The sequence below is a fragment of the Oryctolagus cuniculus genome, chromosome 10 (assembly GCF_051225735.1).
Source record: "Oryctolagus cuniculus isolate XC-2025 breed Fujian yellow rabbit chromosome 10, ASM5122573v1, whole genome shotgun sequence".
Lineage (NCBI taxonomy): Eukaryota > Metazoa > Chordata > Mammalia > Lagomorpha > Leporidae > Oryctolagus > Oryctolagus cuniculus.
Window position 1 is genome coordinate 40,276,728 of NC_142876.1, and position 16,455 is coordinate 40,293,182.

At 46.0% G+C, this 16,455-nt stretch overlaps 1 long non-coding RNA gene across 1 annotated transcript in view; it reads right to left on the reverse strand.

Annotated features, from left to right (window-relative positions):
* Positions 1-611: 611 nt before the first annotated feature.
* LOC149123739 (uncharacterized) overlaps positions 612-16,455 on the reverse strand; it is a 121,070-nt gene continuing 105,226 nt past the window's right edge. Inside the window, exon 4 of the long non-coding RNA XR_016214054.1 lies at positions 612-5,078. This is a non-coding gene — a long non-coding RNA (uncharacterized LOC149123739). The remainder of the gene's footprint in view (positions 5,079-16,455) is intronic.

A 16,455-nucleotide genomic window follows, 5' to 3' on the forward strand; every position in this document is an offset into this window, starting at 1 on the left:
TAGGCAACAATCACAACCTGCCCTGAAAGCGGCCATGAAAAGATGCATAAAGGGCTTTTTTAAATGTGTCTTGGAGCAGGCATTGTGATGCGGTGGGTTAAGCAGCCACTAGGGACCCCCACATTCCCTACCAGGTGCCTGGTTTGAATCCCAGATGCTCTACGCTTCTGATACAGCTTCCTAATGGAAGGCAGGGTGATAGCCTAAGCATTTGAGCCCTTGCCATCCATGTAGGAGACCTGAACAGAGTTCCTGGCTCCTGGTTTTAGCCTTACAAAGCTTCAGTTATTGTGTGGAGTGAACCAGCTGATTCTCTCTCGCTCTCGCCCTCGCTCTTCCTCTCTTCCTCTCTTTCTCTGTCACTCTGTCCTTCAAGTAAATAAATTAATCTTTTTTAAAAATGTGTGTCTCTTTTGACCACTAATTATACCTTTAGGATTTAATACTAGGAATATGATCACAGATGTGCACCATAATTTCTGCATAAAGATTTTCATTTCAATGTTTTTTGAAATAAGAAAAAAACAAGATAAGAAACAACTTAAATTTCCAACAGCAAGAGTTTGAAAATTAAATCACAGTACACTTATTCACATGATAGAATACTATGCAGCCATTCAAGATTTTATTTTAGAAGAATATTTAATAATGAAGGAAAATGTTTACAAAATATTGTAAGTAAAATAGTTAGAATTCCAAATGTGAATTTTCCAATACACTTCTGGGGGTAGGGGTTGGCATAGGGGAGAGTCAATACATGGAAATGTTAAGCGGTAGTCTCAGTATGGGGGAATTGCCAGTAAGTATAATTTTATTTTCATTTCTTTACAAGAGGGAGTTTGGGAAGAGAATGAATAAAAATTAAACATAACTGAATGAAACCTACTGGAGCCTCAAAGTCAGATCAAGCTGCTACTTCCTCCATGAAGTCTGCTCCAACTACCTGAAGCTCCAATAAACTACAGTCACGCACCACAGAATGATGCTTTGGTCAACAACATACCTCATATGCAACACAGGTACCATAAAATCTTATTTCCTAATGACACCATCACCTATTGGTTTAAGTACACTCTGTGATGCCTGTACCATGATGAGGCTGCCTGATCACACATTTCTCAGAAGTTATGTCTATCATTAATAACATGTCATGGTATGCATCCTTCACCCTCTTTTAACCATTATTATTCATGTTACAGAATCACTCATTAGATCAGATATTTCCCTGTATTGCTCTCTAATCATCCCTGGTTTGAAGGGATTTATTCCTTGGCAAAAATTCAGTCAAGACCCACTAATATCTGAGTCTACCTCACCTATAGTAGGTTGTATTTTCCAAAGTGAGTGCAACAAGTCTTCCCATCCTTCATGCTCTTTCTATGACTGACGTTGATACTCCTCCTATGAAGATACAAGGTGGATGTTCCCTCTTCTTGAATATTACTGGAATTTTTCCTATCAATGAAATGGTGCTGTGTGACTCCTGAGTCTCCTAAGTCCAGGTCATGAAAGAAGATAGTGCTTTTACCTAGTTCTCTTGAGATGCTCTTTCTTGGAACCCAGCTGCAACGCTGTAAGGAAGTCCAGGCCACACAGAGTCCACATGTAGGTGTTCTGGCTGAGAGCCCCAGGGGAACTTCCAGGCAATAACCAGCAACAACCACCAATATGCAAGCAAGAAAGCCTTTAAAATGACGCCAGTCCTGCTCACCATGTGCGTGCAAACTCATGGAAGATCCTGAACAAGAACTGCCTAGCAGAGCCTAGACAATCCCCTGAATTTTGAGAGATGATAATAATACAATAATTGCTGTATTTTAAGTCACTGAGTTTTGGGATGATTTCTTACAAGGCAATTAGTTACTGGAATTGGCACTTCCTTTTTGCTTTGCTGTCTCACAGATTTCTTTGTTAGAATACTTTCAGTCCTCAATTCTTTGGCCCTATAAAAATTAGTCCATGCATATTTAATATATCAATGTGTGAATGAATGAGGTTTCTAATTTTCACTATATTACTTAGTTCCAAACTTTTTCCTGCTAATGAGTCTTTTTTCGAGTCTTCTTAATAACTTCCTCACAAGAACCAGCAAAGCAAATACTTTTTGTCCACATTCTATCCTTTGTTTCCTTCTGCATCATTCATTTCAATTGTACTTCTAGATACCCAGCATGAAGAAATATTTTACCCACTAAAAAAAGGAATTGAAAAATACAGGAAAACCAGTGAAGATATGGATTGCTCTAGACTTAGAGCACCATCTAGGAAATGATGAGTGCTCTATGATACCCAACATGTTGTAGGATACTCTGTCTTCACATCCTCAGTAAATAAAGATGCAAATGATAGAATCACAGCCCCAGATATATCAGGCAGATCCCTCACTGAGACTCCACTACCATAGTCCTAGCACATGGCACCACCTAAATGGTGTGATTTGAAGAGAAGGGGGCCAACTCTATGCTAATCCACCATTTCAGATCTCCTATTGGGATAGATATTTTCCTCTCCAGGCTCCTCCCACAGGAAGGAAATGCCCTGAGGAGGGAATTTATGTACACAGTGACAACATTATTGAAATTCAGCCCAAACATTGAGAAGTAACTGTGTTCATGGGACCTTGTCCCTGTACTTTAGGGGATAATTGTGCACAACTGAGGCAGGGGTTCATGGCTGAGGACATTTCAGAGAAGAAAAGCTCAAAATAAGGGAAGTCTAGAAATTCTGAAATTAAGTTTATCATGCTTCATAATTTCACCAATGACAGCTGACATTGTCTCTCAACTCAACAGGAAGTGATAGGATTGGTCACCATTGTATGGACTTTTTTGGTAATTAGTAAAATCGGGATTATACACATCTAGTGTTTTTCTCCATTTTTGAGCCCTCAAAGAGGACCCTTAACTTGCCCATTGCTGTTGGGGGTACCCTCAATACTATGAGTAAGAGTAGGCTGGACCCCAAAGTTGCTTTGCCTTAATGTTGTATCTCATCAGTGACTTGGCAAGGCAAGAATGTCATGACTTAAGGGAGGACATAGGGAAGCAGAAAGACCTGATATACCCACAGCCCTCCACAAAGTGCTCTTGGAAGGCAAGGGGATTATCTCCAATCCTGAAGATTTCGCTAGTTGTCTTTCTCACCCTTCCCCTCCAGACACCTTTCAAAGCAGAGAAATGAGGACAATGGCTCCTTTTTACATTAATCCCACATTTTAGCCATTACTAATTTGTTTTGTGGCCACTCATATCAGATTGAGTTTGTACCTCCATGAGCATTTCCGTGTGCTCACTACATAACCCATCAGAAAGCTGGTGACTTGGAGTTTGACATCAAGTATTTGGTTTTACAGGCAAAAGGTATTTTCTCCTTCCCTTCCCAGAGGTGATTTTTTTGTGTGTGCCAATAATTTACATTGCCAGAAAATGAAGTTCAAGCTAATGTGAGTTCCCCAGATTTCTCAACAAATTCCTACAATGGAGCTCCCTGCCATTGCTCTCATCATCACTCTCCCTACCCTCAAGTGTGCCTATGCACTCCACCTAAACAGGTTGGCCTCATTACTTTCACCATCTCCATCATTAGTGCCAATTAATCATCACCATTAACATCATCAGAATAACGGCCTTCAAAAGTCCCAACTGGGAGAGACCTGTTCCCACCGCAGCAGGAATTTCCATATTAAGACTTTCCAGCTTGAAAGCTCTGGAATATACTAACAGAGAGAAACCGTGTTGGAAAAGACTCCTGGGAGAAGCAGAGAGAGAAATCATGCCCCAGTCACCTCTCAAAATATCCAGCAAGCAGCCATCGGGGAGCGAGTGCCCGTTCTTTGAACTCCCTCAAAGTACCTTTCATCTGTTCTAAATCCAGGATCGTCTTTGTACAGGGCTTGCTGTTTCTGGATAAATCCTTGGCCCTTGTTCAAGCCCCGGCCTGTGTCAGGATGTTCCACAGACCCCAGCAGGAAAGCACTGCTGAACGAGCGGCTCCAGCGGGACCCTGTTCTTGTGACACGGATTCCAAATCCCAGCCCAGAGCATCTGCGTTCAGCAGTCACACAGGCAGCGTCGTCGCAGTCCCATTTCAACTCCCACCTTCCTGGAGGAGGGCCCCACACCTCCACCACAAGCTCGTCATCGGCTGGTAGTTTCTTTCCTAAGGCACGCTATTTTCGGCTTCATATCATATCACGGACTCTCCTTCCCTGTGGAGCAAGCTGGCGAAACATTTTTCCTTGCCTAAGCATTTGCCTCATCTCTGACTCAAATCTCTAACCTGGAAAGGAGGGGAGAGCAAGCCAACAAGGCACCAGGAGGAGGGCCCCCACTCCACCAGCATGCTGCACCTCGGTTTAGTGACTTGCTCTGTGAGGCTAAGCTGACGTCCTCCCCTCCCTGAGCCCCCCACCTCACTTCCCACTGTCAAAGAAAGAGCTTCACACCATCTTCCTAGGATGTGGCAGAGGACTAACACTATTTTCCTGGGTGCATTTCCAAAATTAAACACTTTCCCATGGTAATTTTTTTTCCGTCTTCAAACGTTCTTTTTGTTGAGAGATTTCCCTCTGTAGTTCCTGATTCACTGGGCATTCCTTGGCACCACTGTTGATGTCATCTATGATGTCATGGAGGTGGTGGGCGTCAGCACTGCAGCCCACTGACGGCATAGTCCTCAGGATCTCTCTGATGATTCCATACAGGTCTCTAGCTAAAGATCAGCGCTGCTTCTCTTGGGCGACATTGACAACATTATCAAAGGTGACGTTTCCACTGTGCTTAATGTTTTCCTGCTTCTTTCTGGCTACAGCTATTTCCCTGAAGATTGATGATCAAGGTAGAGGCACAAGGCACCCCCTCAGTCTGGACCTGTCTGTTTTGAATGGTGAGTTCCACTGTCTTCCAAGTCACTGGTTACCTCCCCAGTGAAACCACCAGTCTTTCTTGGAGACAGCCCCTCAGGTAGCCATGGCACCAACTTCCCCAGTGGTGCCAGTGGTGTACCTCTGGTACAGGACTTTGATCTTCTTGGGGTCAAACTTGAGTGGCATGGTAAATGTAGCTGTCATCACATTAAACCTGAATGTAGGAAAAACAAAAAAAGGCCCACATTGGCCTCCTCAGTCAAAAACAGAAAGGTCCCCTGCTATCTTTCTACAATGTCTCTTCATTTCATTTCCATTTAACAAGTTACCTAAGTCACGACTGGTGTGGGTATTGTGGTACAGAGAACTGGGCCACTGCTTGTGATGCTTGCATCCCAGGTTAGAGTGCACAGGCTCTAGTCCTACCCCTGCTTATCATACAACTTCCTGCAGATGTGCACCCTGGGAGGCAGATGAGGGCTCAGGTACCTGGGTCCCTGCCACCCATGTAGTAGGCCCATACTGAGTTCCTGGCTCCCAACTTCAGCATGGCTCAGCCTCAGCTATTGCAGGCACATAGGATGTGAACCAGCAGATAGAAGATGGAAATATCTCCATCTATCCAACTCTCTATTGCTCCCTCTCTCATCACTCTGCCATTCAAACAATTACATTTTTAAAATGTACATTAAAAAATTACATTTTAAAGGGTCTCAGCCCATTCTTGGAGTAGAGATAAATGATTCTGTTCCCACTTCACTGATGAGAAAACAGACCCAGAGCAGTAGCACGTATCTTCTGAGATCTAAGCTGTCTGGACAGTGGCCACTTTGGTTCTGGAACTCAAATATGCTAACTGTTGGAGTTCGGCTCCCCGGGATTCCCATCCTCTTCCCTGTGTGGAATAACATAAGTCATAAAATAAGACTGGATCCAGCCAAAGGGAGCAAGAAAATAATGAGTAGACTGTGAAATTTCAGTGCAAAGTATCTACTCATAAATGCCTTGTGTTCTTGTGAGGACACTGCCACCCTGAATCACAGATGGCTTGCAGGCCACTCAGCATCACAGACATCCCACCCAAGACATCAGTGCTGGAGAGGACTGGGGGCCTGCTCACAAATGCCTCCACTTTACAGATGGGAAGATTGATGCCCTGCCTGCAAGGCCAGTCAGACTCAGGCCCATTGCATGCCTGTTTCCAAGGGCTGTCCCCCCTAGAACCTTTCCCTCTCCTTCTGTGTGATGCATGTGGACTTTTTGTAGTAATGGAGGCTCAGGCATTTCACAGTGAGGAGGAGAAATGACTCTAAGCCATGGACAAAGGCAGAGCACCTAAACACTCAGCTGAGGGACTTCAGAGTGACCAGAAGGAGGAGTCTACGAAATCCTCTCTCAGCAGCCTGCTCAGTGCCTGAATGCACACCTGGAGGTTTCTAGCTCTATGGATTGTGGTACAAAAGATTAATCTTCATGGATAAATACTTGCAGCAATTTTAGGCATCAATGCCCTGATGTCACTTATTTCAGATGACTACAGGCAGAGGACAGGGCTCTGAAGAGACGAAACATGCGGCAAGTGTGTGCTGACAGAAATAAATGAGAAGGCACCTCCGAGAGAGGGCACTGGGGAGCAGTGGGTTAAGTCACCACTTGCTATGCCGGCATCCCATATCTGAGAACTAGTTCTAGTACTAGCCACTGCATTTCTGATACAGCTTCCTGCTAATGCACCCTGAGAGGCGGATGGCTCCAGTACTTGAGTTTGACACCCATGTGGGAAATCCAGATGGAGTTCCTGACTCTTTGCTACATTTTGGCCCAACCCTGACTATTGTGGCCATTTGAGAAGTAAACCAGTGGATGGAAGAGGGTCTCTCTCTCTCTCTCTCTCCTCCTCCTCCTCCTCCTCCTCCTCTTCCTCCTCTCTCCTCACGACTTTCAAAGAATAAATTAATAAAAAAATGGTGGCCTTGGCTGGAAACTTGGAACTCTGGTGAAGGAAAACTTAGCATAAGCTCTGACTCCTAACACTATATTCCTAAGTGGATTTCCAAAATTACTTTCCCCTTAGTGTTTTTGGAGGGGTGCCCTTTATTGAGAGATTTCCCTTTGTGGCTCCTAACTAGCAGGGCATTCCTCAGCATCACTCTTAGTGTCATCTACGATGTCATGAAGGTGCCTTCTCAGCCCTGGACACTTGGGATCCAAGGGAAGGGAAAAGCAATAAAGATCTACGAGGCCAAGGTGTGGAAACCACTGCACATGGGCTCTTAGTCCATTTGGTGCTGCTGTAACAGAATACCTGAGACTGGGTGGCTTATAAAGAGTGGACTTGTTTTGTGTAGTTCTGGAGACTTAAAGTCCAAGGTCAAGAGGCCCACATCTGACAAGGGCCTCCTTGGTGTGCCATCCCATGGGAGAAGTTAGAAAAGCAAGAGTGCATGAGTGAGAATGAGAGTGAGGTGGAAGGGAATGGGGGCTGAGCTCACCTTTTAATCAGGCTAACACCCTCCCACAATAACACCAATAACCCATTTGGGAGGGCAGAACTCCCATGCCCTAATCACCTCCTGGAGGTCCTATCCCTCAACACTGTCTCATTAATTTCTCCACACATGAACTTGAGGGGAAAATATCCCAACCACAGTACCGGCTTAATAAATCAATAAAAATAAATGAATGTATTGGCTTATGAATTCTGGAGTTTGGAAGATGCTCTGGCCTCTGGCCCAGCTGGCTGTGATTTCCTCTGGGTTGGCTGCATTCTTTTCAAGGGTAGCAGAGACTGCCCAGAGCAGCACCAGGCTCATAGGCCTGCAGCATAATCCTTCCAGCAGAAAAAGCACAGGAATGGACTCTGATTGGCCAATCTGAGATCCCATGTTCTTCCTCAACTTATCACTGAGTTCTGATTAGCCAGCTTTAGATCACATGCTTTCAAGAGCTCTACCAGATTGACAGCTGTGACTTTCAATCAGGAGACTAGCTCAGGCAGGCCAGTGCCATCATCCCATCCCCTCCGCCCTGCAGATCTCTGGAGGGGATGCCGTGACACAGTAGGAATGGTGGGAAGCCAGCCCTCCATTTACGAGCACCTCTGCCTTCAGAGCTGCCTGGTGCTGCTCCCAAAAACGCCACAGTGGTGGGCTCCAGGTGCTCAAGGGCATTGGGGACCCAGGGCCCTCCAGCTCTTAACAGCACAGTTCTCCCAGGGGGAACAATCCAAACCACCATCTGAAGTCATATTGTTTGTTTAATTGTCTATTATCTGCTGACTGCGTTCTCCAGCATAAATATTAGCTCCATGAGGTCAGATTCTGCATGTTTCCTTGCCTGCAGAAGCCTCAGCCCCCAAATATGGCGGTAGCTGGCACAAGCTACAGACTCAGTAAACATTTACATTTGTGCCTGAAGCTGTCCTCTAAGTTTCACCTCTGCTCAGTTCTAGTGCTGCCACTGTCCCTCTGAGCCCTCGGAGATGAGCTTGGGCCAACCAAGAACTGACATCCCTTCCCTAGGGCACCTGAGAGCAGTGAAAACATGTCCAGTGGAGCTCTTCACTCTGCAGGTGGCGGGTGTAGAAGAGTCCTGCAGCCCCCTTCCCCTTACCATGAAGGCCTCCTGACCCACTGCCAAAGTCAAGCCATGGACTTTTCTGCCCACGTAGCTGCAATGCCCCTAACAAGGGAACACCCCCGAGAGAGGTATTAGGAGCTGGCTGGTCCAGCTCTAACTAGGACAGCAGAAAGCCAAAGCACCCAGGGGATTCTGGGGCCTGTGTGGAGGAAGTCCTGCAGGTAGGTGGGAAGAACAGAGCAGGAAAGGGAAATGGCAAGTGGCCTAAACAAAGGTCTGTTTCCCTTGCCCACACCTCCCATTTCCTGACTGTGGGAGGCAAGCAGCGGATGAGAGGAGGCTGGTGCTGCTACCGTCCTTTCTGCACAGACACCTGTAATCACGAGCTCCATCAGACTCCAGGTTCCTGCATGGAAGCTGCTCTCCACGGTGAGAACCTCGGCTCCAGACTGGAGTTGCCTAGCAACTCAGAGTCCTGAAAAGAAAGCAAAAAAGCAGAGGAGCCAGACGGGAAAGGGCAGAGGGAAGTGGGCCTGGCAGAGGCAGGAAATAATCAGACACAAACAGCCTTATGCACAGGCTCCATGCACAGGCTCAAAGCACAGGGCAGCTGCATGAGTCCTTGGGGCCCCTCCAGCCCAGCCTCCGGCTTCCCTCTTACCCAGGGTTAGGTGTCTGGCATCCCACCACTGGAGACACTTCCCTTTCAAAGACTCAACTTCCTGCAAATCCTTGGCCAGGGTCTACCCACTAAGCTGTCCCATTTCAGTGTGAAAGCAGCTTTTCAGGCCCATTTAGGGAAGAAGGGAGAGGAAATTGGAAATGCATTCTAATCCATGCTGTGCTTTCCACTATTCTATATTCATACAGTCCATCCCATTCTTCGCCATTCAAAGTCTGTTCATGGCAAAGATTTCAGAGTAAAGATGCCAGGACTGAGTGTTTGACAGCCATCTGTGTGACACTCGGTGAGCTGCCTACTTGAGGAAACCTCGGTTCTATCAAAAATAATCTCTAGGAATGGGTGGTTGTGAAACCCATTAAGCAAAATAATGCATTTGAGAATACCTGGCACAGTATTTGTCAGCACACAGTGCCTGCTGGTTTCCCTTCCAGAAGACTGAAATGGTAGTGTCACTGTCACTGGGATGCCTGGAGTCGAGGTAGCCCTCCCATTATGGAGCAAACTAACCAGCCTCAACATTTCTAAGGGGAAGTTTGGCTCCAAGGCTGAAGAAACTCCTGAAACCCAATCTTGACTTCAATACTTGTTCTTGGAGAATGCATCACCCGGGGGTCAAGGCAGAACCCCACCTACCACCAGATTAGAGTACAGTGTTCCGCCCCTGTATCAATAGGATGCTCTGTTGTCTTTCCTTTTCCAGCACATCAGGGACATTTTTGCATCGGGTTATCTTTGGTGGGACATCTACCTATCATCATGGCAGTGGGAGTCAGGACTGGGACTAAGAATTTGTATGGAATAGAGTTTGCTGGTGTCAGATCACTGGACAAAACCAGGGTTTTATCTCAGACCCTTGGGCCAGAGTAAGATCAAGGTTTAACTGGAAAATGGAATTATCTGTGAACTAACAATCTTGTATTTATCCATCCATCTACATACCCTGCACTTACTCAGTTGGGCCTAGGTCTGCAGAGTAGAAGGGATTCATGGCAGTAAAGAAAATGACCACTGCCTGAGTTTTCTGCCCAAAGAACACTAGAAAACAGCACAATAGGAGTAGGCATTTGGGAGGCTGATGTCCCATAACAGAGCATCTGACTTTGGGTCCTGGCTCCACTTCCAATTCTGACTTCCTGCTAATGCACACCCTGAAGAGCAGGGTACTTGGGCCTCTGCCTCCCTTATGGGGGACTCAGACTGAGTTCCTGACTCCTGGCTTCAGCCTAGCCCAGCTCCCGCCATTGCTGGTATTTGAGGAGAAAAACAGCAAATAGAATATTCTCATTCTCTCTCTCTCTCTCTCTCTCTCCCTTCTTTTCAAATACATGAAATAAACACACACATAATTTAAAAAAAAAAAAAAGAAACTTGCACAGTATTCAGATTCAAATGAGCAGTTCCTCTTGTCTGGAAGAGTGCCAGGAAGGGCCTGGATATGATCCTGTCACGGCAGAAGGCTCCGGCGGCACAGGGCACTTTTGGAAGCACCCTACCCCCTCCCAGACTAGTGAAAAACAATTTTAAAAAGCAATTTGGCCTTTTCCAAATTCATATGTGTAGACCCAACTGAAGCCTGGAAAAGGCAGACCTGAGGATGGAGAGAAAAGTGACAGGCAAGCCAGGACCCCAACGCTTGAGGGATATTAGAGCTGATGGAGAATTGACAGGACAGAAAAGAAGAGGGGACAAGTGTGCCCCCGGTGTCGTTTCTACAGCTACCTGTTTGGATGTCTGATTAACAATCTCATACATCAGCTTAGCCTTCAGTCTTCATTCACTCAGGGTGCTCAAATTAGAGCAGCTCTGTCTGCCTTCCATGTCACCAAGGCATGCGTGGTTTTATGTGTGCATGTGTGTGTGTGCATGTGTGTTGGAGAATGTCTATATGTGCTGCTAAGGGAGTAAAGGGTAGAGCTTGAACTCTGTGTGTGTGTGTGTGTCTGGTGTGCGTTGTGTGGTATGGTATGTGTAGTATCTGTTGTATGTGTGTGTGTGGTGTGTGATGTGGTGTGCGCATGTCTGGTGTGATGTGTGCTGTCTGTGGTATGTGTGTGTGGTGTGGTGTGTGTTTGTGTGTAAAACTGTCAATTCATAATAGGAAGCCCCTACCATTAAAACAAGAACTGATGCAAAAGCCAGATGTCTCTGGAAGCATTGGACCTGTCTGGCCGTTTTGTTTCCTCCAGGGCCTCTATCCAGCTTTATTCCTGGGACAAGAGTCGACAGCAAAGAGATGGTCTGAGATAAGAGCCGCTCTTCCTGAGCGCGCAGTCGTCCTGGAGATTATCAGAGCATCCAACCGTGGCTGTGGTCGTCTTTCATATTTATCTCAAGTGGGCCAGTCTCCTCTGAGGAGGGTGACCCACTTTCAGGACCATGCAGAAGACAGGGCCTTGGGAAGTGTGGTCTCTGGCTGGCGGCTGATTCCTCAGGAAAGTTGCAGTAGGGAAGGGAACCCCAGAGCCACTCCTCCCTGCACCTCATTGCTGTCCTTTTCACAAAGTTTCTCAACACTCCCAGCAGTGGCTGTCATTCCCACACTGGGCCTTTGTGACTGCTGTGCCCTCCCCAAGAACACTCTCTGCCTCCCTGTTGGCTCTCCAAACACTCTTCATCCTGCTGCATTGACCCCACACACTCATTCCAGGACACAATAGCAAAGCCCATGCAGTGGGGCTTCCATTCCGTTTCCTGATTGTCTTGCATCTGAGTCTGTCTCTCTAACTGAGACTCCTCCCCCCGTATCACAATCCAGACTTGGGCTCCAGACCCTTAATAAAACCTGGTTCCCTTAAACTGACTGTGTGGTAGTGATGCTGGAAGACTTCAAGCTGCCTTATGATTCACATGAGCTGAGGACTTCAGTGTTTTCATGAAGCCAGTTCCTTAGAATCCCATAATTTGAGCTCACATTACTCCTTTGAGGAAAGCAGAAAAGTGCTTATTATCCCCATGTTACAGGTAAGAAAGGTGAGGTTCAGAGAGATTAGTGACTTACTCTAAAGTCACAGAGCCAGGCTAGCAAATCCAGCCAGCCAGCCCCAATCCTATACTCTTCTAGCTACAGCAGCAAAGAAACAGCCAAGGCACTTTCTTAACACTACTCATGTCCTTAGTGCACCTGTGTGTTCTTCCCACAGCTCTGAGCTGTCTGGGTGATGGGTCCCTCCATTGCCTTCTAACTACCCTTGGTATCCAAACCCAGCAGAAGTGCTGCATCCATCTATACCAGCCATGTCAGAAAAGAGCTCTAGAAATTCCAGCTCTGCCATTAACAGCTTGAAAGTGATTAAAGTACAAGCACATAAAGGAAAATCTGAGTCAGTATAGGTAACAGTACCTTAATCCACTCTCCACACCACCCAGTGTCAGAAGTTCAAAGGAAAGGGATCATCTGGATATGTGCTGTCCAAAAATGCTGGCTGCAGGCTACCTAGGGCAGAGAGTATCCAAAAAGTAGCTGGCTCCAATTATACCTTTTTTTTAAAAGATTTATTTATTTATTGGCAAGTCAGAGTTACACACAGAGAGAGAGACGCAGAGGAGAGACAGAGAGGTCTTCTACCTGTTGGCTCACTCCCCAAATAGCCACAACAGCCAGAGCTTTACTGGTCTGAAGTCAGTAGCAGGGAGCTTCTTCCAGGTCTCCCATGCAGTGCAGGGATCCAAGGACTTGGGCTGTCTTCCACTGCTTTCCCAGGCTATAGCAGAGAGCTGGATTGGAAGTGGAGGAGTCAGGACTCGAACCGGCACCCATATGGGATGCTGGCACTGCAGGCAGAGGCTTTACCTGCTACACCACAGTGCCAGCTCCCAGTTATACTTTTTCTTTGAAGATTTATTTATTTGAAAGGCAGAGTTACAGAGAGAGAGAGAGAGAGAGAGAGAGAGAGAGAGAGAGAGAGAGAGATCTTCCATCTTAGCAGATGCCTACAACCGCTGGAGTTGGACCAAGCTGAAGCCAGGAACCAGGAACTCCATCTTGGTCCCCTATTGTATGGACTTGAGCCATCCTCCTGTGCTTTCCCAGATGCATTAGCAGGAAGCTGGGTTGGAAGTGGGGCATCCAGGACTCAAACCAGTACTCATATGAGATGCCAGCATCACAGGCAGCTGCTTAAACCAATGCCCCACAACACCTGCCTCCCCAGTTGTGCTTTAAATATAAATGAATAGGCCGGCGCCGCGGCTCAATAGGCTAATCCTCCACCTAGTGGCGCCGGCACCCTGGGTTCTAGTCCCAGTCGGGGCACCGGATTCTGCCCGGTTGCCCCCCTTCCAGGCCAGCTCTCTGCTGTGGCCTGGGAAGGCAGTGGAGGATGGCCCAAGTGCTTGGGCCCTGCACCGCATGGGAGACCAGGAGAAGCACCTGGCTCCTGCCTTCGGATCAGCGCAGTGCACCAGCTGCAGTGCACTGGCCGCAGCGGCCATTGGAGGGTGAACCAACGGCAAAAGGAAGACCTTTCTCTCTGTCTCTCTCTCTCACTGTCCACTCTGCCTGTCAAAAAAAAAAAAGAAAAAAAAAAACAAATAAATATGAATGAATATAGAGTTTCCAAGAAAAGCATGTAGAATATCTCATTTATAGGATGGTATTTTAAAATTAGAATATTAGTTATCTTGAACAAAACTACTAATGTATTAAAATTAATTTCATCTGTTTCTTTTTACTTTTTTTTAAAGATTTATTTATTTATTTGAAAGTCTGAGTTACAAAGAGAGAGGAGAGGCAGAGAGAGAGGTCTTCCATCCAATGGTTCACTCCCCAGATGGCCACAATTGGCGGAGCTGTGCCGATCCAAAGCCAGAAGCCAGGAGCCTCCTCTGGGTCTCCCATGTGGGTGCAGGGGCCCAAGGGCTTGGGCCATCTTCTACTGCTTTCCCAGGCCACAGCAGCGAGCTGGATCGGAAGAGGAGCAGCCGGGCCTAGAACCGGTGCCCATATGGAATGCCAGAGCTTCAGGCCAGGGCATTAACCTGCTGTGCCACAGTGCTGGCCCCTCTTTTTACTTTTTTAAGCAAACTTTAAATTATGTCTGGGGTTCACATTTGTAGCTCACGTTTTGTTCCTATTGGACAGTGCTGCTGGGGACAATAGGGCTTTTCTAGTATTTTTGATAACTCTATGCAAGTGACCATATATTCAGATTATGTTTTATGTCCAATTACCTGAAAAAATAAGAGCTCGGTCCTTCTAGAATACAGTGATTGTCTCCTCCAAAAGGACATCTGCAGCTGTCATCTTCTTGGGCTTCTAGGGGTTGATGATCAGCCCCACCCCAGAAACACCAACCCAGCTTCCCCAGCTGAGCCAGCTGAGCCCCCTGAGCCAGGCCTACCACCTGGGCTATGAGTCTCTCTAATGCTGTTTTCCTGCATTCCCTGATTGTGCCCTCTTGGCATCTCCAGTGCCCTCTGAGAGGTTGCCACTTTTCCCAAGATCAAATACACCAAATTTAAAGACTTTTTAAAGTCGAAGTTAAAGTCTTTTGATTAGCAAGGAATCCATGGTGTAGACATTATTATCAGCCAACTAGCCTAAAGAGGATACTACCCCCCTTTAAATACATGGAGAGCATGCTAGAGGACTCACAGTGAATTCAGGGACATTAGACCATTGAGCTGCAGTCAGTGGTCAAGTCCTCAATAAGAAAGACAAGGTCACCTTCTTGTTCCCAGTCCATCTTCCATGGGCTCTCTCACATCAATATCTGCTCTCTTGTCTTTGTCACCTCTTGATGGGGTAAGGAAAGGCCCAAAACTATATAACTTGCTTCCAAAGAATCCACATAAGCCAAAGGAGGCCAATCTCAGAAGCCACTGCTGGCTTCCACTCCAGCAAGAGGCTTGTAAAGAAGCAAAACACATCAATAGCCATTTTCCAAAAGACCTTAGCCTTCCAGTTCCGTGAAATACAGAGCCACCGAATTCAGGCCCTCTGAAGATCACGGTTGCCAAAGGGTAAGAGGGCACATAACAATGCCATTTCACGTGGTTAAAAATATATTGCATAAATAGGGCCAAGGAAAATAGAATAAAATATAAACTAAAAATAAATGGTTGAGTCAACTCATCTTTAATGCTTTTCCGTGTAACATCTATTTTGTATAATGGAATACGACTTTCATACTCCGACTGCAAATTTAACCTTGGCCACAAGTTATGATGTACATTACAATACACTTTTATTATGTTACACAGTATTGTGGTGGTTTTTTTTTAATCTATTGCTAAGCCCCTAACAGTATGTCTGCGTCAGTGAAGCCCATCTGTCACAACCACAGTGGAGACATTATTATGTAAATAGTTCTAGGGCCTCCTTTTGGGGGAATTTAATATACTGTCCTAATATCCCAGTCGGAAAAAAAAGTGTTTATATAAAAAAAAAAAACCTCTTCTTTTTGGTATGTTTCGTTTGTAAAGAAAAGCAGGTTGAGTTACTAAGGTTTGTGTTTTTTTAAATAGTCCAAATCGCTTTTCTTCTCTCTCTCTCACTCACAATGTCTTTAAAAGCTAATGATATGGCTCCTAATAAAATAAAATAAAATACATGAGAGACTTCTTTTAAACACACCAGCTGAAGTTAAAGCATTAATATCATGCAGCCTAGTGCATTAGCCATCCCTTCTATATTACAGTCATATTTCAATAAACTAAGTTTTCTTAGCAGGTGCCATCTTGGATTATTTCTTTATTAGACTGAGTTATAAAATATGCAGAATGGTATGCTGAATTTTTGTTATTTATTGCCAGTTTTAAACCTTTGCCAAAATCCATATGTCTAAATCTTCCTCCTTGGAGGTGGAGAAGCAACACCTGGGAGGGGCAGACATGTACTTGCACTTGCAAAGCTGCAAGATTAGTGGCCAAGGGAGAAAAGATGGAGTGTGGTTTGCAGAGAAGATGCCAATTCTCCAGACTTCTCACTGCATCTTAATTAACCAAGTTGAGATTTTAGAGCAGCACAAACAGGGGCTGATCACCATCAGGGCTGGGTCACCAGGACCTCCTAGGCCTGGACTTTAGTCATATTCAAAGTTCCCTGAGCACAAGCCAAGCAGTGAGTCCTTAGAAGGAAGCAAGACACATGGGAATCACTTACTCAAGGGCACCCAGTCCACACCGGAAGAGAACACCTTCCATACCTCCAAATGCCCAGGACTCTCTCGGCCCTAAAAATGTTTTCCTCAGGAACCGAGGACATCAAGGAAAAGAAGACAGCAAGAGGAGGGACAGAAAGGAGCAGGAAGACAGCATCTAGGGAGGGGTCCAAGAGGCCTCCAAGTGTGAATCCCCAGGGAAGAGCTGAACAACCTGCTCTTCTCAT